Source organism: Thermobia domestica, chromosome 3, assembly GCF_964235325.1.
Source record: "Thermobia domestica chromosome 3, izTheDome1.hap1.1, whole genome shotgun sequence".
NCBI lineage: Eukaryota > Metazoa > Arthropoda > Insecta > Zygentoma > Lepismatidae > Thermobia > Thermobia domestica.
The window spans coordinates 234569788-234594845 of NC_137456.1; the positions used below are offsets into that span (position 1 = coordinate 234569788).

General features: G+C 35.3%; 1 long non-coding RNA gene across 1 annotated transcript in view; it reads left to right on the plus strand.

The window, feature by feature from the left end:
- The first annotated feature begins 1501 nt into the window (after positions 1-1501).
- LOC145681594 (uncharacterized) overlaps positions 1502-25058 on the plus strand; it is a 466573-nt gene continuing 443016 nt past the window's right edge. The window contains exon 1 of the long non-coding RNA XR_014130829.1: positions 1502-1647. This is a non-coding gene — a long non-coding RNA (uncharacterized LOC145681594). The remainder of the gene's footprint in view (positions 1648-25058) is intronic.

Consider the following 25058-nt stretch of genomic DNA (forward strand, 5'->3'; position numbering starts at 1 on the left):
TCTTTGCTCTGATACCTATTGACAGATAGACAGAAAGTTGTCGTTCTAGAACAATTGCGACACTATGCATTGCATAGTTTGGAAGTCTACAATAATTTTGTTTTTAAAAAAACGGTAAAATACGGTGAGAAATAGCTTTTAGATAGGAATAACCTTTCCCAAAAAGAGCTTCTATCTCCACATTTATGCTTTTATTTTACTCGGAAGCGATAGATTTAACAATTTCCAATCTCAGTCTTGCATTTCTGTATTGCAAAAATAGTAAAAGATAGCGAGAAATATATTTTCTAGTAGGATCAAAGTCGTAAGAATCGATTCAATCTCTACTTTTCCTCTTCTACTTTTAATATTGGATCCCGATAAAACAAAAATGGCAGAAATTAGAAACAAATCTTAAAGTACCAAGATGGGGGCACGGTGGCTCAGTGGTAGAGCGTTCACCTCCGGTGCTTGGGGTCCCTGGTTCGATCTCAGCTCGCGCCGTGTGGACTTTGTCGTGGACAAACACCGTGGTCGTGGGTTTTCTTGGGGTTCTCCCGTTTCCTCCCACTTTCTTCATTCCACTCATCTCTCATCATCACCGTCTCCTTTAGCCTAACCGGCATAACCGTGGGACGTAAAACTTAAAGATTTCATTTCATTTCATTTCAAACTACCAAGAATAGACTCCGTCTCTATGTTTTATCTAGCTCCCCATAGAACAGATAGAAAGAAATAAAAATGATCGAATTGAAACTGTCGTAATATAGATCCACTAAGAAGAAGACGAAAAATGGTAAGAGGATTTCCAATTATTTTTCCCCTCAAAAAACTGGGGCCTAGGCTCCCTGGCCCTGGGGTAGGTCTGCCATTGCTCTTACTGTCAAAAAATGTGTTCGCCCCTAAAATATATGCCCACCCTAACCTGCAAAATGTACTCATGTCTTCGCCCTCCCTCACAGTAGCCCCCAATATGTATGTCCACCATAGCTCTTAAAATATATTGTCACCTTCTCCTTCAAAATGTGTTCTAGCTTTCAAAATATGTTCTCGCTGTCATCCTGATTTACTAGAGTGAGTGTGAGTGAGAACAGCCTCAAGTGGAAGCATTATGCTTTGTGTTGCAAAATAGCAGGAGTCTGGGAGACCCGCTTGGAGATCCAAGATGTAATAGTTAAAAAAAATGCTTTAATTGTGTTGTAAGATATTATTCCTGTTAGTCATAAGTTGTAAAACTACGGGCATATAAAACGCAAAATAAAAGTATTTTTAAGTTTAGAAAAGTAGTGCGCTAAACAAGAGTGTGAAACGCCTACTCAAAAGTAGTATTGTTTGTAAAAGATTCCGATTTTCCGCAAATGCTTCCTCCACATCCTTCTGGTATCCCACGTTATGTTTCGATTTTTGCGGGCAACGAAAAGAGACCTTCAAAAGTGCTGGAACACGCAGTCTTATTGTCGCCCTGTACCTCTGTCGACGCATGCGTCTATTGCTTTATTCGACGTCGCAATCCACGTGCTACGGGACGCCTCGCAGGAGTCTGCTTTCGGAACAAGTTCCCTGGGCATCGCGACTCAATATAAAGCAAGCGGGATCTCCTATAACCTGACCATCCGCTCCGAGATCGCTTAACAGTGACCACAAGGTTTTCCGCCAAACAGCACGAAGGTGAGTACGGACGGAGAAATATCATATTCTTTGCTAAAGAAGTACGCATTCATTTTTATATCACTTTATTAGCGATTCAATATATTTTTACTCCGCTTTTTCCCCACTTGTTGAGGAGTTAAGCATCTTCAATGAAGCACTAACAGAATACAGTGAATTGCGCGCTTTTGAGAAATCATATGTAAAATGAAGATAACAACGTGAAAGTTAAATGAAAGTAATGAAGAACATTATTTTATGAAATAATTGACTTCTAAATGCGGGAAAACAAAGTTTCTATTGAAAATATATACAAGTAATGTGCACATTGAAAGAGCGTCAATGCAGCGATTTTTCTTTTCGTTCTATTTCTTTGTTTTCGTCTGTTTTTCTAAGAAGAAAAAAACGAACATCGAAGATTTGTTTCCTTGTTTAGACTTTCTCTTTTTCTAATTTAAAAAAAAGTGCAACTTCACACGACCATAAAAGAAAATGAGAACAAACAAATAATTAATATAAATACATGGAAATGAAAACATATACATATCAATGTAGATAAATAACTGTTACTTTTATCTAAGATTATTTCAAAATGATTTACATATTAAGCACTTCTCTCAATACCAAGTATGAAACATAAAGAAGGAGAATACATTTTTAAATAAAAGATACTGATTCTTTTAATGAGCTGTGATATTTGTTCTTTATTATTAGTTAAATTTCACTTAAATCATTTACAGGTAGATTTTGGTTTTGTTGTTTTCTCTTCATACAATTTACAATATTTCTTCATACTAGTTCTTTTTTAATATTTTTTAATAATAACTTTTTTAAAAAACAAATGCATTGAGAATATAATAAACTCCGAACGCAGTTGAGATTTTGTCTCCTCTGAAATAACTGCACAAAAATATGTATAAACTTTGAGACAACTACATCATAATTTTATAAAATACATTTTTTCACTTATTGTGACACTTGCTACTTTCTTTACACTGATGTTTAGTTCACCTGCCGTGTCCAATAATTACTTTTTGATGTTCAATCAGATTGACTCCACGTTGAACTATATAGGTCCATCCTTATATAATATTCAAGCTCCAGTGCTGGAAAACAACATTAGTCGGTAATGAAATGTTGAGTTCCCTCATTGACAAAATGGTTAGTGTTTCGGACTTAGGTAGACAGATTCGGTTTCCTTTCGTGGAGATGCAAGCAGTAAACGTCCTCGGATACAATTACCAAAGTTTTATTCTTAAATTTTATAACTAATGCTACAACTAGTTTCCAACACTATGACTCGGAAAAGTAAGCCAAATATAATTTATAAAATGCCATTTAAGAAATCTTAAAGTTTTTTTTTTAAGGAATCTTCTGCATAGGTCAGAAATTCGAGTGCTCTTCAATTGACGTTATACGATAGGAGCACCAAAGATTTCTTGATTATACAAAAGGACAAGCGTATTTATTAGATTGTATTTAATGGCATTTTATAGCTACTATACCAGTGCTTCCCACATTTTTATATTCACAGCTCCTTTGATGTTCCACGATTTTTCGACAATGCTCCATGTTAGTAAGATAGACACACTCAAGAAATATATTAGTATAACGTTCAAAATGTAAAATACTCATCTATCCGTGGAATAAAACGTTAAAATAAAATTAATTGACTTTCTACTCGAAGATTTATTATTTTTTTCTATTTTAAAATATTAATTCATTTTAAAGCAGTGGTGGGGTAAACGTTTTTCGAATGGGGCCAAAGAAAAAACTTTAGGCAGGCCAATATAATTTATTTGAAATAACAGTGATACTTTTAACAAAATTCTTGTTATATTAGGCCCTATTAATAATTGAAATCTGGTCACTAAGCTAAACATAAAAAGGAAGAACGAAAAAATAATGCAGAATAGTTTTATCTTTAATTTTTCTTCTTTATCTTTGTCAGATTAATCATGTCGTGGGTCGGATAGAACTTTCCAGGGGGTCGTAGTTTCCCCCTCACAGTCTTAATGTCAGTGACGGATCTACCTCGGAGCCTAGCTCCACTAATTTTTTTAGTTACAAAAAATTAAAGTTATTATTTATATATTTTAAAGTTTATAGTAAGCGTTACTTGTTATTCTTTATTGGGAAATTTTTGAAACATTATCTATAGTTTCAGTAGCAATTGTTCTGTTTTGCAATGTGAAAAACAATACTTGAAGTCCACAATGTCAACGTTCAACCTAGCCATAATATCTATCGAGGGAGAGTTAAGTTGGAAGCTTCTGCAGGACAAGTAAAAAATTGTAAACTCATAAGCTGGGTTCTGGCTGGTACCTCCAGTTTTCACTTTCAAGATCCGCCACTAATTAAAGTATAATTCATTTAGTTTGAGATAAATGCTATAGTTAAGTTTAGCTTCGATAACATTTATATTGTTTACGATTTGGTTCACCAAACTTCTTCATTAGGGTATACACTCTGACAATGCTTTTTTTTTTTTTTTTTTTGAAATTATATTTTTTCTCTTGCTAGTGTCACGTTTTTGGAGCCACGTTAAGATTTTAAAATATCACAATACAAAGTTAAATAGGTAAAATGTTGCATAGTAGACTTAATTTCAGAGTTAGCTGAATGATTCTTGGAAGTAATTATTTCATACGAAAGTAATTGTTTCGTGTTGAAAGTAAATATTATTTTCGTGTTTCATTAATCGGCCAATTTTATTATTAAAAGCGTGATTTACCAAATTGAGTAGAATGCAAGATAAAATGTGAATATATGTTATTCTCAATTGAAAAAGTGTTGTCTGTTAAATTACTTTGTAGTCAACAAACAAAAACTGAAAATGAATTAAAGGAAAACTATACTTTATACTTGTTCAAGAGCTGTGTTTATATTCAATAATAATAATAATAATAATAATAATAATAATAATAATAATAATAATAATAATAATCGTTATCATTATGTCATTACTGATCTATGAATTGTCGGAAATTAGAATGTTTTTCCTCTTTGACCTGAAGTAGTATTTATCTATTCTTATGCCGTCAATAAATTGTAGTGTTTCCTTCACTCCTTCTCTTTTCTTCCACCATGAGGGTTTTAAACATATTGTTTCACTGAAACGATGCCCTAACCAGATTTATTATTACCTTTTTAATTATCTGTCTCTATCTTCACTTTTCTCATTCAATATTCCTACCTTTTCCCTTCGACATAGCTAATTTTCTATATTTTTCTGTCAAATCTGCAATAAGAATCAGCCAAGCTATTGTCGATGCTGTAATGGTTAGCGCTCTCGCGATTTTCGTTCACCTGGTCCCGGGTTCGATTTCTTGTGGGAGAGTATTGAACACATTACGGTTGTCCGAATTCCATCTTAAACTTCATGTCCACGTCTTATATAGACTCGGTGATCAAAAAGAGCGCTAAAATTCAACAACGAATCAACCAAATACTGATATACTGCAGTTCATGCGTTATTTGTCAATCATGTTTGTTTCAAATACTAGTACACATATTGAACTGTAGACTACAATGAACCTACTTCATTTGGCGTTGTGGTGTAATTTCATTGCAGTAACATCTCTTAAATATATAAAAACAGCTAAGATTGTATCATATTCATTTACATAAAACGTTTAAAATGTTGGTTCACACTTCAAGCTGAAATTAGTCATTTTATTATTCGTACATTACTACTCATGTGAAAATCTTTAATAAATTTCGGCGACTGAGAGAGATCTGAATGATCTACTTACTGTGGATAAAACTTCCTCGCTCGAAATAAGCCGATCCATTTTATGAAAGTCTTTAACAGATTTTTAATTTAAAGTTTGCGACCAACCAGCCTAATTAACCTAAAATTGCTTGCTTCAGTGTATGTAATCTGGATCTAAACATCACAAATTAAGACAAAATAACTCTCGCTAATTCACCCATCAATAGGTCTCCGAAATTACTAAGTGTGGAACTTTGATATTTTTGTATTAATGTTCTCCTTTCACCCTAGATTGTATGTAAGACGAGAATTTGGGTAATGCGACCCCTGTGAAGAATAAAGGGGCTTTAATAACTTTTAGACGTTCGCCAGATCTCCGAAATCTATTCGGGATACAACCTTGAAATTTTGTATATACAAATGTTTCCTTTACGCTCTAGGCTTTGCAGAAAACGATATATTTTTAAATGCGACCCCTAAAAGAGGTAAGAGGTCTTGAATTATTATTGTTATTTTCGTTTCACCAGATCTTTGAAACTGTTAACGTTGAAATCAAGATCTAAGAATGGAAAGGAAGCCAAATCTATTCCCCGTCCAAGAAGTAGTTATCTTCTAAAACTAATTTTGAGTAATTCATCTCCGAGGCGTACATAGGTTTATTAATGGGTTTTACATTATTATTACAAATTTCTTTTGAAACGTTTAGTATCCAGCCATGAAATTTGTATAGTAATTATATTTTGACATACATAATTTGAATATCTCATACTAGAAGAGGATTTTGCTAAGTATTGACACTGTGGGAAAGACTTAAGGGTGATTATTTGGAAAATTCAATTTGAGGGACATAAATTTTGAGTAACAATTTCCACTACATGGAGAAAATCTTGCGATTTCGGAAGTAAGAAAGCGATTTAAGTTGGTACTAAGTTTGACAAAATACATTTAGACCCCTATAGACGCCTCTTGAAATGTATATATTCCGAATGACGGACATTGACCAAAAATTTGCCTAACGATTTCTTTGGATTGGAATGAATCCACTGTTTCCAGATGTGAAAAAAGGATTTGAATCGATCTTAACGTTGCCAAAAAAAAAAAACAAAAAAAAACGTTACTTTGAAACAATTTAGTGAACACATATAAGCATAATTTTAACAATATCGAAGTTGCGTGGACAAGTATTTTGAAACTAAAATACAAAAATTATGTATACTTACATTTTCAAGTCTTTCAAATATCTTCCATAAATATTTTTTCCGGCGCAAAGAATGGATATTACGCTAGTAGAATATTCATTTGTATATCAGCAATTTTTCTGCAACCTTTTATTTTTGTGCATATTTCTTTCTTGAACGCGATCGATTATAGGAGTGAGAAGTCTTGTAAAAGCAAAAATCCCATGATTTCTATGTAATTTTATGTTACACAATCCTAGAAAGAGAGAGAGAACAAACTAAACATTCAAGACCAACCTTTCAATATTTTCCAGTACCTTCGTTTCAGTCATTATTTCTTTCTAGACACAACAGGCTACATAACCCAATTACACTGCCCGTTACATGTATTAACCAATTATAACACATTCATATATTCATATTATAATACACTTACAGTTTTAGTGCGGTTGCAATATCATTATTGTTCTTTCATCTACAATTATTTCTTATTACATTACAAAGAATTGTCTTGAATTATGTATACAAAGGTCTACGTAGCACAATCTTCAAAGAATTGGAATCAATTTGTAAAGATAAACTTTAGTAAAATGGTGACTTTTTCTTCTTTTCCCCTTTTTACTCCCTCCCCCTCCCATGTTTGTTTGGTAACTTGTGGGCGCACCTTTTTTGCATGTGGTCCCAAGATTGATTACCAGGGAGAGAGTCATTGAACCAACGGTTCGAATTTCTCCTTAAACTGTAGGTCCACATCTCACATAGCCTAAGTGCTTAAAAGAGATGATAAATTCAAACAAACAAAAAGTATTTTCTTCTTTCCTTTTCTTTCTTCTTCACTTCTGTTTTTCTTTTTTCTTTACAAAAAAAAAAAATTCTCACGTAAGTAAGAACAATTTTGTATTAAGAAGTTTTAGAAAATATTTCATAAATGTTTGTATATTTGTGTATATTTCATAAATGAAATGAAATGAAATTTTTAAAATTTTGTCACACGCTCATGTCGGCCAGGCTAAAGGAAACGATGATGATGAGAAATGAATGAAATGGTGGAATGAAGAAAGTGGGAGCAAACGTAAAAACCCCGAGAAAACCCACGCACACAATGATTTTCCACTACAAATCTCACTTGGCGCGAGCTGGGATCGAACCAAGGACCCCATTCACCAATGGTGAACGCTCTACCACTGAGCCACCGCGGCTCCTATTTCATAAATGAATATTCCAAAAATGACCCCATAACATTTCCTTGTTCAATGGTGTTCTCTCAAAATCATAAAGATGATTTGTTGAAGACAGACATGAAAAATAATATTAAATTAAACTATTTTTATAATTTTGCCAAATGTAGTACGTTATTGCCATTATACATCTTTCAGAATCAAAACGTAGAGGGCTAATGGAGTATATGTAAATGATATGTTGTTATATCCAGTGGCAAACTTGACAATCAACTCTGAACACGTTCTTAGTTTAAGATCGTATTTAGTTGTCAAAAATTAAAATTTAATTTTTACGTTTGTTGTACAGAGTCTAAATGGAAATTGACGAAAATTTAGTATTGTCATTAACGATGAGCGTATAAGGAAGCATTGAAAAAAAATCAGGTCAGTAATCAGAGTTGGTAGAATTGGCTGAAAATTTGACTCAGACAAACAGACAGAAAATTACATTTAATAGTGTCTTAGACGAAAGGTACTAATAATAAACCTTAAATTTAACTAATAAAGGCATACTATTGAAAATATTTTAATAATTGTACCGCTTAGAATTTACTCCTTATCCACCACCACAGCAGAAAAAATCGACTTACATGTGCAGCATTTATATCTGTATCATGAAATTACTGTATCTTCAAAAGTAAAAATAAATCGAGATAGAGCTGTGAGTGAGTCAGAGCTTACGGTTCATTACGTAATAATGAACTATATCTAGTGAATCGTGATTTCGTGTTTTCTAGTGAGTCGTGTTGTCTAATGAATGATAATAGTAGTATTCAATTCTATAATTCATTTGATAATAATTTTGCTTAAATGTTATAAACATACACAATTAATTAAGCACAAACAAGAGGCGTTGGCCTTCAATTATAAAACGCCAATTCAGAGGTTCAACTATAGGGGGTCCACCGGGTCGGGATCTCGCCAAATTTCGTAACTGGACTAACATTTGTAGACTTTGTTAACTGCACTTGGTTAACAAAGAAATTATTGATGTATGCTAATGACTTGATTTTATGCCTCAACTGTACTCTTTCCTTCCTTTAAAAATAATTTAATTCTATCATTTTCTCTAAAAATATAGGTGTCAGTAATTAACAATTACTTATCGTCTTTTCGGTTGCAGAATAGGACAAATTCTAGATTTCATAGACGTATTGGATCTCCCCCTCAAAATACTTTGGACTCCTCCCAAATTATTCTGGGTGCGCACCTGCATCAATATAATTATTGCATAATGATAATCAACATTATAAAATGAAGTTATTTGGATTCACACTTGTATGCTACTAAGTTACAGGAATTTTTAGTATGTCTGTTTATTAATGTATACCATATGTTGCGGTAAAGAAGTAAGTATTTAATACGAATTCACTGCTCTAATATACAAGGTGTCATTCTTCCAAAAGATCCGTTCTCAATATCTCGAATTCGTACACATTGGTTGCTCCTTCTCCTAATGCCGGGTTCTGTAATCTTTTCTGAAGGTGAGATACTGTGGTGAAAAGCATCCTACACTGAGTGTTGATCGTGTGTGACAAATTAAGTTTCAGTCAACTACACTCGATTTAAACTCTGGTTAGTCAGTAATGATTTCAGATTTCCCAGGGGAGACTCAATATATGGAAGATAAAAGCAGTACTGCGAAAACAGTGTTATGTTTAGCACGATTAGCTATATGTCCCAGGGAGATTTTACAGCTTCGAGGAGAAAAATTTCCCTAGGGCCATCCCTAAAATTATCACTATTGATAATGCTTCGGAGCCCACGTTAAGAGAAGCTTTTGTTCGTCGTAACTTTTGTGTTTCATAAGAAAGCAAAACAGAAAAACGTAATAATAATTATAACTGTGGATGTTATCGAAAATCAGAAGTAAGTACTCCAAAATCTAGGAAACTTACTTCCGTTAATATTTGATAAGAATTCCTAAGAAACTACGTTTTAAACACTTTAGTTCTTATCTTAGAAATAGTGCCGAGATTTCTAAATTCTGCACATGATGCTAATTTTAAGATTATGGGTTATAAGAATTTCATAGTTTTATACATGAATCGAAATCGGCACAACTGAGGCCATAACATGAAATGAACACTACTTACAAATCTTTCAATTTAACATCCCTCGATTATACCCTTAAGGCTAAGGGAGACGGATGATTAAGGCAGGTGAATGATGATGGAAGAATTATTAGAATTAAATGTGGGAGGAAATGAGAGTGCACTGGCAAAAACCCATGTAGACCTATAGGATGTTGTCCACCTCAAACTTATTTGTTCGGGATCGAACCAGGGACCCCACGCACCAGAGATAATCGCTCTACCACTGAGCCACTGTACCCCCGAACAAAATATTCTTATCACATACTTACAATGCGTTCTTATCACACAGAGTAAGTTTACTTATAAAAACACTCGTATATAATACACGCATGGGGGAATTTCCTTTAATGAAAAATTTCTTGGGCCAAGAGTACTAATAATTCCTAGTGACGCGTTCCTTAGGGTCACATGACCTCTTGTCCCCATGTAGCGGTGACTATGGTGATAAGATAATGGGTTAAGATGGTTAAATCAGTTTTCTATTTGTCTACAATGTTCTACCAGAAGCTCATTTATCTAATGTAGTTAAGCAGGGTCACTATCTAGAGTAGGCCTTTCTAGCTGAATGCTCTGTGGCATGGCAGTTTGCTTCTCACCGCTTTTATTTTATTTATTTATTTATTTATTTATTTATTTATTTTAAGAAAAGAGGTCGGCAGGTAAACTAACGTTTAGAATAGGTAGTGGTGATAGGCAAATAAACAAACAAACAAATAAAAGCATAGTTATAGCGTAGTTTATTGCTCTACAGGTATATCATTTCCCAATCCATGACTACGCATACACTGCTAACACTAATGGGCTCCTGCGTCGTCCCCTCCCTGCTTTTCTCAGATCTCAAAACCTCGCTCCTACGACATATATTGGCGAGTTGGGAATTACTGACTGGTAAGGTATGATGATGGAGTCTTTTTCCATGTAGTTCTTCAAAGCATAAGAACATGATATTTGGGGACTGGAGTATCGGTTTGATTTGATTTAATTTAGTTTAACGTCGCTTTCAGCAACTAGGGTATATGAGACGTGAACCTACAGCTTAACGTGGGATTCGAACCACATGGGCTCCACCGGGAATAGAATCCTGATCTCCCAAGCGCCAAATATGCCTACGTTAGTCGCTTAGGCACAAGGGAGCTTGAATGGAGTAACAAGATAGATTAATAGATTACCACATGTCTTTCTAAGAACTCAGCATTTATTTATTCTTTATACAGATATTTACTTGCACAAGTCATTTTTATTCCTCTGATAAAAGACACTTTGCTATTTATAGATACACTAGATATAGATAAAGTTTATCAGATAGTAGCATATTTTAACTCTTTTTCTTTACAACATACCTTTTAGCAGAAGGTCATTACTAAGTATTGATTCGAAGCTGACAGGAACAAAGCACTGTCTATCGATAATAGTTATAATAGTATAATAACACCAAATACATTCTCTAAAGTGATTTGCAACCAAATAATATTTACACGATAACTACAATAATTATACTAGTAATGACTTTCTCGTGGCTGTATGGTTGGCGTACGCGACTTGGTCGCTGTGGACTTGGATTCGATTTCCGGTGTAAGTTCATGCGCTTTGTATCCCACGTTAAGCTATAGGTCCACGTTTCATAGACTAGGTGATGAAAAGGGGAGCTAAATCCCAAAATAAACCAACCAACTACAGTAGTAATTCTTCCGTTTAAAATCGTAGAGTCACAGTATACACCACGTCAAGGAGTTTGGTTTATCATAGTGTGTACAAAGTAAAAATTGAAGTTTCTTTGTTTATATGGCGTAACAATGGAAGTTCCCCAGTTGCCGTCAGCCCGTCAACAACTCTCCGCATTTCTCTCTGCTCACCACTCCGCACGAAAAAACTATAAAGAACTTGAAAAGAACTAAAAATTTTTCAGTTTAACGTAACACAATTGTTCCCTTTCGTTTGAGAGAGATGGATGACTAAGGCAAGTGAATGATGATGGAAAAATTGGTAAAATGACAATGTGGGAGGAAACGGGAGTACTCCGAGAAAACCCACGGACACGATGTTGTCCACTATAGACTTACTTTCTCGGCAATCGAACCAGGGACTCCACGCAACATGAAGTAAGTGCTCTACCACTGAGCTACCTTGCCGTCTACATGAAAAGAAACTGAAGGCACCAGTACAAATTCAAATTGTACACCTCCTTCGGTCTCCTCTCAAAATATAAATTTCCTATTGTTATTCAGTCTCCACTCAAAAACTTTAGAATTATCATAGCAACCGAGTTTTATTATATTTAAGACTTACTGATGATATTTTCTGAATTATTATTGAAACCGGAAGTGAGTATATTTCTTCCACTTCTGGTTTCAGTAGATATACAGGGTGTTAATGAACTATGAGTGTAAGAGGTAATTCCTTACATCAAAATAAGAGAAAAAGTTCAAATGGACCTGTGGGGAAAAGTGCATAGTTTCAGAGCTAGGGCTTTCCAAAGTCGCGAAAAATCTAAATTTCAACAGGTGCTATTTTGAATTCCAGAAACTATGGATGGTGGTTCTTATCAGCGTAAAGGAAGTCACGCATACGCAATCCAAAAATGTATATTTCATTAATTTTCAGTGGGTGTACAGAGTATTCCATACAGGGTGAAATTTCCAGATATGCAACAACCGAATTTTGAGATATGCTCTGACTTTATGATTGGTCCAAAGTAGATAAACGATAAGCCTTGATAACAGTGAACACAGACTCCTTTGGCGCGATGTCGGAAGTGTTGAGGAACTTCAGCAGCACGGTTTCTCGTACTGGGGAAAACGCATGCTGCAATGTTTTCTTTCACGCTTGTAACTGAAGAAAACGTGAAATATACCGTGATGAAATACAACGCATCACACGTAATTCCGAACAGACACACACACACACACACACAAAAAAAAAAAAAACATGAAGCTGCGGTTCCTAACACTTCCGACTTCCCTCCGAAGCATTGGATGTCCATTGTTATCAAGGCTTACCTTCTGCCTACTTTGGACCCTCCTTGAAATCAGAGTATATCTGAAAACTCCATTGAGAGATATCTGAGAATTACACCCTGTAGGGAATATCCTGGATACCTATTGAAAATTTACAAAATATGCATTTTTGGATTGTGTATGCGTGGTTTTCTTTACGGATAAACTGAATAATCCCAATCGGATACAATAAATGTTAGTGGAATATGCAGTGTATCGAGCAATCAAGTAAAATCTGTTTACTGTGTAAAATTCACTCTCCCCTGAGAAGAATTAAACTATGAAAAAGTTACTCTTTTCATATAGTCTGTATTCAATTATTAAAGGTATTCGCTGGCATAATATATGCTTATCATATCGTATCATAACGATTTTCTAGGAACTACATTGCAATATACTGTAAAGAAATCAGTTTTGAATACCTAGACATACGTAAACTACAAGATGAAAAAGTAAACAATAAACTCAGAAATATTGGAGATGAACTGAACAAATTTATATAGTAGCATTTATGTACCTGTAACAAATGAAAAAATGAAATGAAGTCTTTGAGTATTACGTCCCACGGTTATGCCAAAGGAGACGGTGATGACAAGAAATGAATGAAATGGTGGAATGAAGAAAGTGTGAGAACCCCGTGAAAACCCACGAGCACGGAGTTTGTCCACCACCAAGTCCACACGGCGCGAGCTGGGATCCAACCAGGGACCCCAAGCACCGGAGGTGAACGCTCTACCAATGAGCCACCGCGCCCTTCTCTTGGTAGGTTGAATCTACTTTAAGATTTGTTTCTAATTTTCACCATTTTTGTTCTATCGGGATCCAATATTAAACGTAGAAGAGGAAAAGTAGAGATTGAATCGATTCTTATGACTTTGACTCTACTAGAAAATATATTTCTTCTATCCTTTACTATTTTTGCAATAGAGAGCTCCAACACTGAGATTGGAAATTGTTAAATCTATCGCTTCCGGATACAATACAAGCATAAATGTGAACTTTACATTATGTAATTTAGTTTCAAAACTGCAAACGATTTTCCTTTTCGAGTTCAAACTATGACGTTTTGCACGTCTAGGCGTGACAATATCAAAGAGTCTTTGGACCGCGAGTGCTGAATGAACGCCGTTGGTTTGTGAAATATCGTCCGTGTGACATTAAAAATGTACCCTTACGGGTATCGACTCACAGTATGTTCTGACGAGCTTTGCAAGAACACCGCAGAACCGGACTACCGGAATATTGATGAAGTTGCAGAGAGTTAAGCTCATATCAAACTTTTGTCGTTTGTACTCTAAGCAATTGGTAAGGTACCAGATGAGTTATCACCAAACCAACAAGAATTGCCACCTGGAGGTATAGAGTTTTCTGAGTGAAATTAATAACCAGGAAAATTTCCTGCATTATCACTTGTGATGAAAAATGGATCTGCTGCTATAATTGTAAAAGATCGTAAATAGTTGGATCGTAATCTACTTCCAGGATGATTCCGCAACAGTATTGCCAAATTGGGCTACAAGTAGGCGATTTGGCGGTTTTTAAAGTGCCCTCGATACCAATATATCAAATTGGGCGACACGATACATTTTGAGCTACTTTTAATTATTTGCAAGCTATAACTTCAGAACAAGCGATTTAAAAAAAAAAACATGTATACAATCACAAATCATTATTAGTTTTATACTATGCAATATAAGGTTTTTGCTTGCTGAATGGTCTAGTCACAGTGAACAATAGTTGTACTCCGATTAACATGTTCGATACTAGTTTAATTTTTTAGTACATTTTAATCTTCAAATCTGACAATAGTAGACTTTTTGTGTTCGAGCTGTTTCAGTATCGATGATCGTGTTGCTGTCTCAGTTAATGCCTAGGGCTATTAGTTCAAAGGAACGATGTGAACGTAAACATTGCAATTTAATTGTTTACTGTTTCACCCATATTAGTAAATGGAGTAAAAAGTTTAATAAATCTTCCAAAATTCATGGCTCGCAGATAAAGATTTTAACGAGTAAATTACAGAAGTGAAGAATGTCAGTGAAAAAGCGCGCTATTAATTTTATAAAGTATTTAGCTATAATAAGCAATAAATACAGTTACTAACAATTTTCAACATAAAAGATTGGTTCTTTGGATAAAAGATTGTAACGTAAAGATATATTGAAAGTGCATAATAACAATAAACAGCAAATTCTGAACAGCTAGTTATAACAGAAAAACTTCTTCTAATAATTTTCCAGTAGGTAATGTACCTAAAATGGAAGCCACATTTCTTCGCTGAACTGCTATGCTGATACGTTGTATCAGAAAAGTAGTAGCCCGCTTGTCATCAGTAAGGTGTGCAATACGTTGGCCTATTTCTTTGATGAAATTGAGCCCTTCTAGGCCCCAAATACCGCTCGATTCAATGGCTACGGGCACGAACATGTATCTATTATATATCTCGAGTAGATCTTTATATTTTCTTCTTTTCTCGCATTCTGTGCGGGATGCAATAGCTCCTTCTCGAGATGAAGAAAGAGTGAGATTAGATGACACGAAAGTATCAGAGCAGGTGGAATCCCAGAGAAGAATCCTTCCCCTCTTCCATGGTACCAGCGTCATGCCATCTGGTCTTTTGCCATCAGATCTGTTACACCCCACAGGTTCACGAACAGATGGAACTTCCGCCGATGTGAGTGCTCTCCAGATAATGTCATTCACGTTCGAATGCCTCACATGTCTTTCGGAGCTGTTTATACAAGACAGACCGTGTAGAACATTCTGCTTGACTGATACACCACATTTAGAGCAGTTGTGTGATTCACAGATGTCTACTCTTAGGCGAAGTGCAACTGCAATACAAAAACCTTCGTTTGGAAGGTGCAGTCTTAGGGTGTGTGAAGGTAATGCCTGTAACCAAGCACCTGAAATTGGTAATGAGGAGGCGAGAAGTCTAGCCTTATCCTCTTGACTGTCTGCTTCTTGTAATTTTATAAAGTGTATCTCAGAGCCCACAAAACTGACTTAAACAAGTGTGTGTCAAATTGGAAATCAGAAAGTTCACTCCTTTTATACTATCGTGGTCTGTTCAGATTACAGCACACACTGCCATTCCTACCGCTTATCAAGTACTACGAAATTCTCTCTGACACACCACCGTCAACAGCCTGGCCTGCGATCGCCACCTGACCGTTATCAATTCAAACATCTGCCGTATTTTCAACTCCAAGCATTTCCAATAAATCGATAAAGTCTGTGTATATGTTATTGGTAAAAGTATGTAGTTGCAAAAGGATTCATTTTTGTGTTTGGTCTACAAATAATCCAAATCCGCTACTTTTGGAGCACATCATCGCTACTTTTTAACCTTCACATCTGACAGCACTGTTCCCAACCCACAGAAAGTCTTGTTGCTTGTTTGACGGTTTATGATAGGAATGATCAATTGTATTTCTCTTGATCGAACTGAAACTATCTCTGCGCATCGTCACAGTGCTGAACCCCATGAAATGTACGGCAAACTTGTCGACAAATATACAACTATGTCTTCATATTTACGGGAATGTACGTCTACATGTCGCTCAAATGACGGTGCAGACTGTACATGAGTTATAGAATGAAATTCCTCATCCTCCACTATATTTTTTGATGTCCCTTTGACCTCATTCGAGGTATCTCAAGTAGTTCTTAGCAGAAAATAACTTTCTTGATGACACACAGTGTAATGTGCTGTTGAGGACATCTTCGCATCGCGGGGGCACGGTTGCTCAGCGGTAGAATCTCTGATGTGTGAGGTCCCTAATTCGATCCCCCCTTCGTTATAGAATCCAGTCGTCGGTTTAGCTATGGCTAAACTGTATGGGTAAATAAGACGACTACTTTGAATAACCAGATATTGAAGTTTTATATCTTTTGTTTGAAAGTGACACATCTTAGTCGAACACTTCAATACCATCAACCCAATAAATAGGATGTGCTTTTTATATGAAAAAAAAATGCACGATCGTTGCACAGAATTTAGTTATGGGAGCACTGGAAAAGAGCTATATTGATAGCCGAAAATGAGATAATGGTCCTGATGGAAACGTACTGTCACATAATACTGTCTATTGGAAATATCTGATTTGAGTGGCTATGAATGTTTGATGGTTTGTTAGTTGATTTCAAGTTTAACGTTCTTTTCAGCACCGAGGCTACATGAGAAGTGGATCAACAGGTTTACGTGGTTTTCGAAAAAAAAAAAAACATGAGATGCCACTTGAAATCGGAGCAGAGCCTCGTAAGCCAAAACTGGATATGAAAACCATATAGCTATGACAGTGTTTAAAGCGTATAATAGCAGAGTGTGCCATCAGTCATATCGAAGGTTTACAATGAATAAGTTATCGATTCCACGCAAGAATAAATATGTCATGTTACAGAAATATGTTTTGAACATGGCAACGACTACGAAGTTACAAATTATTGAGTCTTCGTAAAACGGGAAAATGCAAGAAGCAAAAATAATAATATTACTATTAGAAAGGGATAGTTATTCTATATTTATTTTATTTCGACGAAAAAAATAAAATAAAATAAATTTAGCAACTAGAAAAAACGCAAATGAAATAGTTAAAATTATATAGCTACGAGGTGTGATCAAAAATACGGTGAAAAATTTCATCAGGAACAAAGCTTACGTGGAATCTGATTTCATCTGTTTCAAAATACTGTCCTTGGCTAGCAATGCACTTATACCAGCGTTGAAATCATGACTGGAAGCATTTCTGGAAAGCTTCTTTGGGAAGATTGTTCAGCTGCTCTGTCGTGCCCCTCTCAATGTCAGGAATGGAGTCAAATACAGGGCCGGATTTCCCAATAGGCCCGGGCTTATGGGCACAAGCTCCCAGGGGGCGCACAGCCGAGAGAAAAAATCTTAACATATTTTTTGAATTGATTTTAAAAAATCAGGCTAATAAAGCATTCTGATTTTGAAGTTCATTGGAACAAATAATTGTTGGTAAAGTTAAACTATTTTTCAACATTATGCATCAACTTCGTTACAACATTGATCTCAAACACGGGAGAACTGGCTGGTTTTTTTTTTACTTATTTACTTATTTTTTTACTACAGAGTTTTTGTTTTTATTTATTTGCCCAAATGGCTAAATTGAACAAAACCAAAGTTATTCACCAATCTTTTGTTAAGACATTAACGGTAGTTTGTTAAGCCCAGAACCAAGTAAATTCCTCAAAAAACTTGCAATGATAAAATTGCATCGTTGAGTGGTGTTTAAGCAATTTACATATAGGCCTGATATAATTTTTTAATAAAGGTTTTTAGGAAAGTAACTTTAACCTGACTAGGGGGCGGAAAAATTATTGGGCCTAGGGGCGCCAAAATGCTAAATCCGGCCCTGGTCAAATATTTTCCTTTAAGCACGGTTTTAATTTTTGGAAAGATCCAGAAGTTGTGTGATGCTATATATGGAGACCACAGCGAATGTGAACAGACACGAATATATTGTTTTGGCCAAAAACTCACAGATTAAAAGCAATGTGGGGCACGGTGCGTTTTCGTGGGAAGAAGGGAGCCATTTACCCATTTCATAGTCGATTAAAATGCTTTTCACGGCCCCAAACGAGATGTTTAGTTCTTTGGAAAGCTCCTTCCCTTCTTTGAACAAATCAATTTGTGCTACTTTTTGCTCGTTTTCGTCTATGTTTGACGTCGAAGGACTTCTCGATCGTTCCTTGTTTGTTTTCAACCGAGTCCTTTCCTCTTTTGAAGTGCTCATTCCACTTGTAAACAGCCTGCAACGCCACCGCTTCATCACCAGACGCTGATTTTGACATTTTGTGAGCTTCTGTGGCACTTTCTTAAGCTCAGGACAAAACATTGGCGCGTGACAAACACTCTTAACATGTCCTCACTCTTCTTTCTCTGGAAGCCAACTAACGTGTCACAATTCATTCAAACTAGACACTGACTGTTCCAAACGTTTAGGCTACCAGGCTTACTAGTTGAAATGGATACAATATCAGTTGATGGTACTGTGCCACTGCATTCGCCGTACATTTTGATCACATCTTGTAGAAAAGAAAATAGGTAACTAATTGATAGTAATATAAGGTAATAATCATCCTGAAACTTGAGAGAAAATATATTTTCTTTATTTTTCAAATAGGCAAGTGAATATAACGACATCATAGTTTTGATTACTTGTAAGTACTATTAGAAACTACTTGAGAAATAAACAATACGGTGTTATTTTGTTATGAAACACAAGCATTGGTTCATTTCTGTTCTGGCAAGCTTCTCATTGCAGCATCATGGAATATCATTAATACTTCCTCATCACTTGAATTGTAGTAATCTCTTATAAGCAGAAATGTGCACTTATGATCTGTACTTCACGGAGATTCAAGGGGATTGCAATGTCTCATTTACACTGATACTCAGCGCTTACACAACGCCACAAACATCGAACGACCACGATAATCCTACTATGTACGTTCCAACTAACAATCTTCCGTTAGATACGTGCCTCAGTCTGCTGTATGAACAGAGAAGCAAAATTTTCTGTAACACCAAATACATGATAAAGGAGAAGGTTACATGTATTACTACTTTGACGTCTCTTGCTAATTAGGGAATGTCAATTTCCATTCTGATGTTATATTTCAGTTAAGATAAAATTTAAACATAGTTCCATCATATCGAATTTAAATTACCTGCTTCGAAATGACACATACATATGTTTCCGTTGTTTTCAATACCCAAAATATTAAATTATGTATTGCATTTTTCAGAGGAGACTGAATATAGTGATCACTGTGTTGCTGGTCTATAATAAACTTCCCATTTTGTGACAACAATGTTTAAGATACCATAGTACACTGAAATAATACTACACTGTAACTATTTTATAATTGGAGTGAGGAATCATCTATCTTTATATGAAAATGAATATACTATGTTTATGACTTAATAACTCTTGATTCACCCGACCGATCTCGATCAAATTTTCAACATAGATTAAGTTTGAGCCTAGGATGGATTTTATCATTTCATTTTGATGGTGTAACTTGGGGGAGGGGAAGAGAAAGATATTGATTGAGAATGACCGATATTAGTGTCGAATTCATAGTTTTCAGGGTCACTGAGATGAATAGTGACACTTCCGATACAGTTTAAATCCAAATCCAAGCCAGCAATTTGGGGAAGGTGAAGATGCATAATAATAATCGAAATAACCGATGTTAGTGGGGAATTCATAGTTTTTCGAGTTTCTAAGTTGATTGATGACAGTTTTGGTACCCTTTATGTCTCAAATGAAACGTATTCTCCATTTGCGAAGAACAAGCATTCTGCTAGTTAAGTATAAAACAAATAGTATGATAATAATGGGTAAATCTTTTAAATTTAACATGTTTATTTCTTTGATTTTTATTTGTCTGATATACAAAACAACAACGTTGGCTAGATATATTTCTAAGTAGGCTAAGAACAGACCAGAAAGAACAGGCTATTTAAATTTTTTTGATGCACATCCTAAGGAGGGAGGTTAAAAGGGGAAGCTGCAGTATTGGTGCGCCGGGTCTCTGGTTCGAACTCAACTTGTAACGCCAAGCGAATTTTCTGGTTGAAACATCGTGTGCGTGGGGTTTCTCGGAGTTCTCTCGTTTCCTCCGACTTTCTTCATTCCACTAATATCATTTATCTTGTTATCACCTTCTCCTTTAGCCTCGATGCATAAACATGGGACGTTAAACTAAATAATAATAATAATAATAATAATAATAATAATAATAATAATAATAATAATAATAATAATAATAATAATAATAATAATAATAGGGTGAAGTGAGGTAATTCTGTCAGGGTAATTATGGCAAGGTCATATAATTTTCTATACAGTTACTTTTATAGCTAAATTCAGAATAATATGTTTATTTAGCATAATTTCTACAAAAACCAAACAACTCTTTTAAAAACTGCTTTTAGAAGCTTTTTAAAAGAACTGCTTCTATCCGTCACACGGAGATTTCGTAACACTATTTGTCTGTATTAATGTTTGAGCTATTTTTTCAAAACGTTTTTATTAATTCAGGTTTTTTTATAATGCTGCAAAGCACTATAAAAATAATCGCGTTAATTATTACAATAAAATATATGATGGGATGCCGCGGTGGCTTAGTGGTAAAGCGGTGGCTCTGGTGCTTAGGGTCCCGGGTTCGATCCCAGCCCCCACCAAGTGGACTTTGTGGTGAACAATTACCGTATGCGTGAATTTCCTCGGGGTTCTCCCGTTTCCTCCCACTTCCTTCATTCCACCATTTCATTCATTACTCATCATCACCCTTTCCTTTAGCCTAACCGGCATAACCGGGGACGTAAAACTCAAAGATTTCATTTCATTTTCAAAATAAATGATCTACCAGGAGTGATATAATTGTCCCATTTTATTATATTATGGGTAATTATTACAACAAAATTCGGACAGCTCCCTTTTAAAAAGTATATAAAATTTAAAGAAGAAAATGTATCAAAACAATGCTTATTCTACTCAGTTTAAGATCTGCTGAATTTGGATACCTGTGTAACCTCTGTGACATAATTACCTTGAACAACGTGATATTCGACCTGGATGTAGTGAAGTGGATTTTCCTCTCTTACCCTAAATGGAAATGTCCATTTATAGTAGAAGACGGTGAAATGACAGGGAAGATTTAAAAATGAGTTTCTAGGTATAAAGATGAACCTTTCATTACAGATCCGGACTCAGATTTTCACTGAGAAATCGCCAGTAAGTTATGCCTTTAGCAAATATTTTAACATATATTACATAGGCTACTCACATGTTTTAAAATAAATTGAAGCATAAGATTTTTAATGTCATATTTGTGAGTCTTCATAGTTAAATGGTTCTTTATTGTTTCTGTGATATTAAAAAAAAACAGTCATTTTTACTGTGGCGTTTTGTATTCATATTCGTAAGTTTCTTATAAACAGATACAAAAAAAAAAAAACATTAAAAGGACAATTTTAAATGGCTAAAATAGGTTTATGATGTAGTTTCCTAAAGGTCAGTGCAACGTAAATACAACAGAAGCTCAGAGAATTTACAATATTCTCCCAGAGTTAGGGTACAGAGAGAAAAATCCGTTCTCCGGACAGCGGTATATTGTACAAATATACGATATCCTCTTGCTTACTATAGAAATCAGTACGGAGCATACGTTATCCGTATGCTACATAGGCACTTCCCTTAGATGTTACATCATGCTGTTGCAGGATGTCTGACATCTAACAGTTTTCCGTATACCACACACATATACTTATGTTACCTTCGTCGGCTATATGTTATATGTCCATTTGTATGTGAGATCCTGACCGCCTATATTGTTTAATACAGAAAGTACGTATAGATGGAACACTTATACAGAAAGTATTGCGTTTTCAGTTATACGTCTGCTGTACGTTAAGTCCAAAAACTACAGGAATTACGCATGTAACCTATCTTTTTAAGTACGCCACCTACATTTTTTCCTCAGTGTAATTCTGGCAGTTAAGAGTTCAAAAAAAAAAAAAAAAAAAAAAAAAAGAAATCTGAAATTTCTCTTACAGGTGTTTGAGACTTTTCTTCTTAATTCATGGAAATAATACAGAATTATTATGGTATTTGTCAAAATCAAAACAAAAGATATTATATTGGGATACAGGCGGTTAAAGTTAAGGTTTACGTTTCCTTGGCACAATTGTCCCATGTCACCCTAAAATAATAATACGAAGGGTATCTTGCAGTAATGAAGAAGTTTAGCAAATAAGTAATACGGAAAATAATGCATGATGTACGGAAGAAGGGTTAAAAGGAAAAAATCTGATGAGAATAGGAAACTACAAAAATCTGACCTAAAGAACAATCAAATCACTTCCTATACAATCTCGATAACTGCTGCACTACGCTAGGACAACTCAATAAATACTGCGAGTCAAGTTATACTTGTACCCTCAATCGGACAGGTATATGTGGCGGTGAGAAACTAAAGCTCTGCACTTCCATGACCTCACCACATAGTAAAGATTGTGTAGTGTTCATGCTCTAACCATTTCTTCACTCAGTTTTCTAAGGTATCATTTGATAGATCCTGGGGAACCCTGACCTACATTTTACCGAGGATACGAGATATAATAAATTACGTCTGAATCACAAATCAAATCCGAACACAATCTTGTTGGTAGGCAGACACCTTACCTACTATTGTATCTTGACTCTTAGGAAATAAATGTATGTTACTCAAACTACTTTCCTCGTTCTAATAGTTATCATAGATCAATGTAAGTTTCATTCCGTACATATACCATCTTATAATTCTGAAAGAATTAATTATTTTATCAATAGGATTTGTATTAGACTTTTAGTGAGATCATTTTATTACTGAATTGATCAATCCAATGGTAAACATGCAGTTCAACAATTCAACAATGTACTTTTCTTCATTGCTTTGACTGATTGATTTTGATTAAAAGAGTAATTTTTAAGTTCCCTCGACGCTATACCATACCTACTAAAGGTTGATCTAAACCGCTATTTGTTTTCATTTTTTTAAGTTTAACGTCCCACGATTATGCACCTATGCTAAGAGAGAGGGTAAAGATCATAACTGAAAAAGTGAAATGAAAGAAGGGAGAGAAAACAGGAGAATCCGGACAAAACCCACTTAGTGTTTGTCCACGACAAAGCTTACTTGGCACGGGCTGGGATCGAATCAGGGACTCCACGCACCAAAAATGAGTGAGTGCTCTAGCACAGAGACATAACAACCCCATTACTAGGACCTTATTTGGCTACACGTCTTCCTTGGTAATTGGATTTTCGAAACTATGAAGCCATCCCTTGCTGGCCAAATGGATCAAGCTTCCCTTGTCTGTGATAGAATGCGAGGCTACGATCACAGATATAAGCAGCGTTACCCATTTGGTCATCAAGGGAAGTCTTTAGGTTTCGACAATAAAGTAGCAAAAATATTAACCTGTAGCCAAATAAGAATTAATACTATACACAAATGAAGAAATTTATAGATCTAACAAGGAAATAGATTAAATGTATGAAGACTCACCTATTAGGAACGTCTTAAAGTGCAGTACACCCAAATTGTTGGAATACATAGAGCGAATATATGAAGAAAGTGAAATAAAATAAAACATAGATAAGAAAGAAACAGAAGAGACAAAACCGAGGTAAAGAGCTAGTATTTTTTAGTTTAACGTTCCACGATGATGCACCGAGGCAAAGGAAGATGGTAATGATTAAAAAAAAGGAAAAAGTAGAACCGCGATAAAACTCTTGCACACAGTGTTTGGCAAACACATAGTTTACTTGGCGGCTGTTGGGTTCAAACTAGGGACTCCAGGCTCCATAGGTGAGCACTCTACCACTCAGCCAGTGCGGCTCCATGAAAGAATTTGGTGGAAAGATTTAGACAGTGTCAAGGAAGACAATAAATAGCTTGGGTTGAAGTACTGGAAGAAAATCTTAAACAACGAACAGTGCCGCTCGCAGCAAAGAACCTTAAGGAAATAAAATAAAATGAAATCTTTCAGTTTTATTTTCTATGATTATGGACTTTAGGCTAAGGAAGACGTAGGATTAAGGCAAGTGAATGATGATGTAAGAAATTAATGGAATCAGATTGTGGTAAGGAACGGGAGTATCCAGAGAAAACACATGGACACAATCTTGTCCATCAGAAACTTACTTGGCCGGGAGTCGAACAAGGGACCCCAAACATAAGAGTTATGCCCTCCACCACTGAGGCACCGTGTCCCCAAAGAATTTTAACGGGTCATTATGCTAAACAGGCATAATATTATTTCGACGCCGTACAGGAATTAAAAAAAAATAATTTTGGAAGAAATTACCTTGACATAGTGATCAAAATACCATCACATGTGTAATTCGAGTCGCTTCTCTACGCTACACTCATTGTCTTAACTAAGAAATTAATGAGATACATTTGTTACCTAAGTAAACATGTTAATAGCAGGCCATCTACTAACATGTAAACTGCCTACTACTAATAGCGTATGCTTAACTTAAACACTATTTCCTCCCTGTTACTTAACAGCGCTCCAGATTAAACGTAACTGAGGTTTACGTGATTTATTTACTCCAACGCACCACTGAAAGAAAAAGTTTGAAAATCCAGAAACTTATTTCAGCACTAGTTTCTGACAAAGCATACGTATATGTTAATGGCTAATT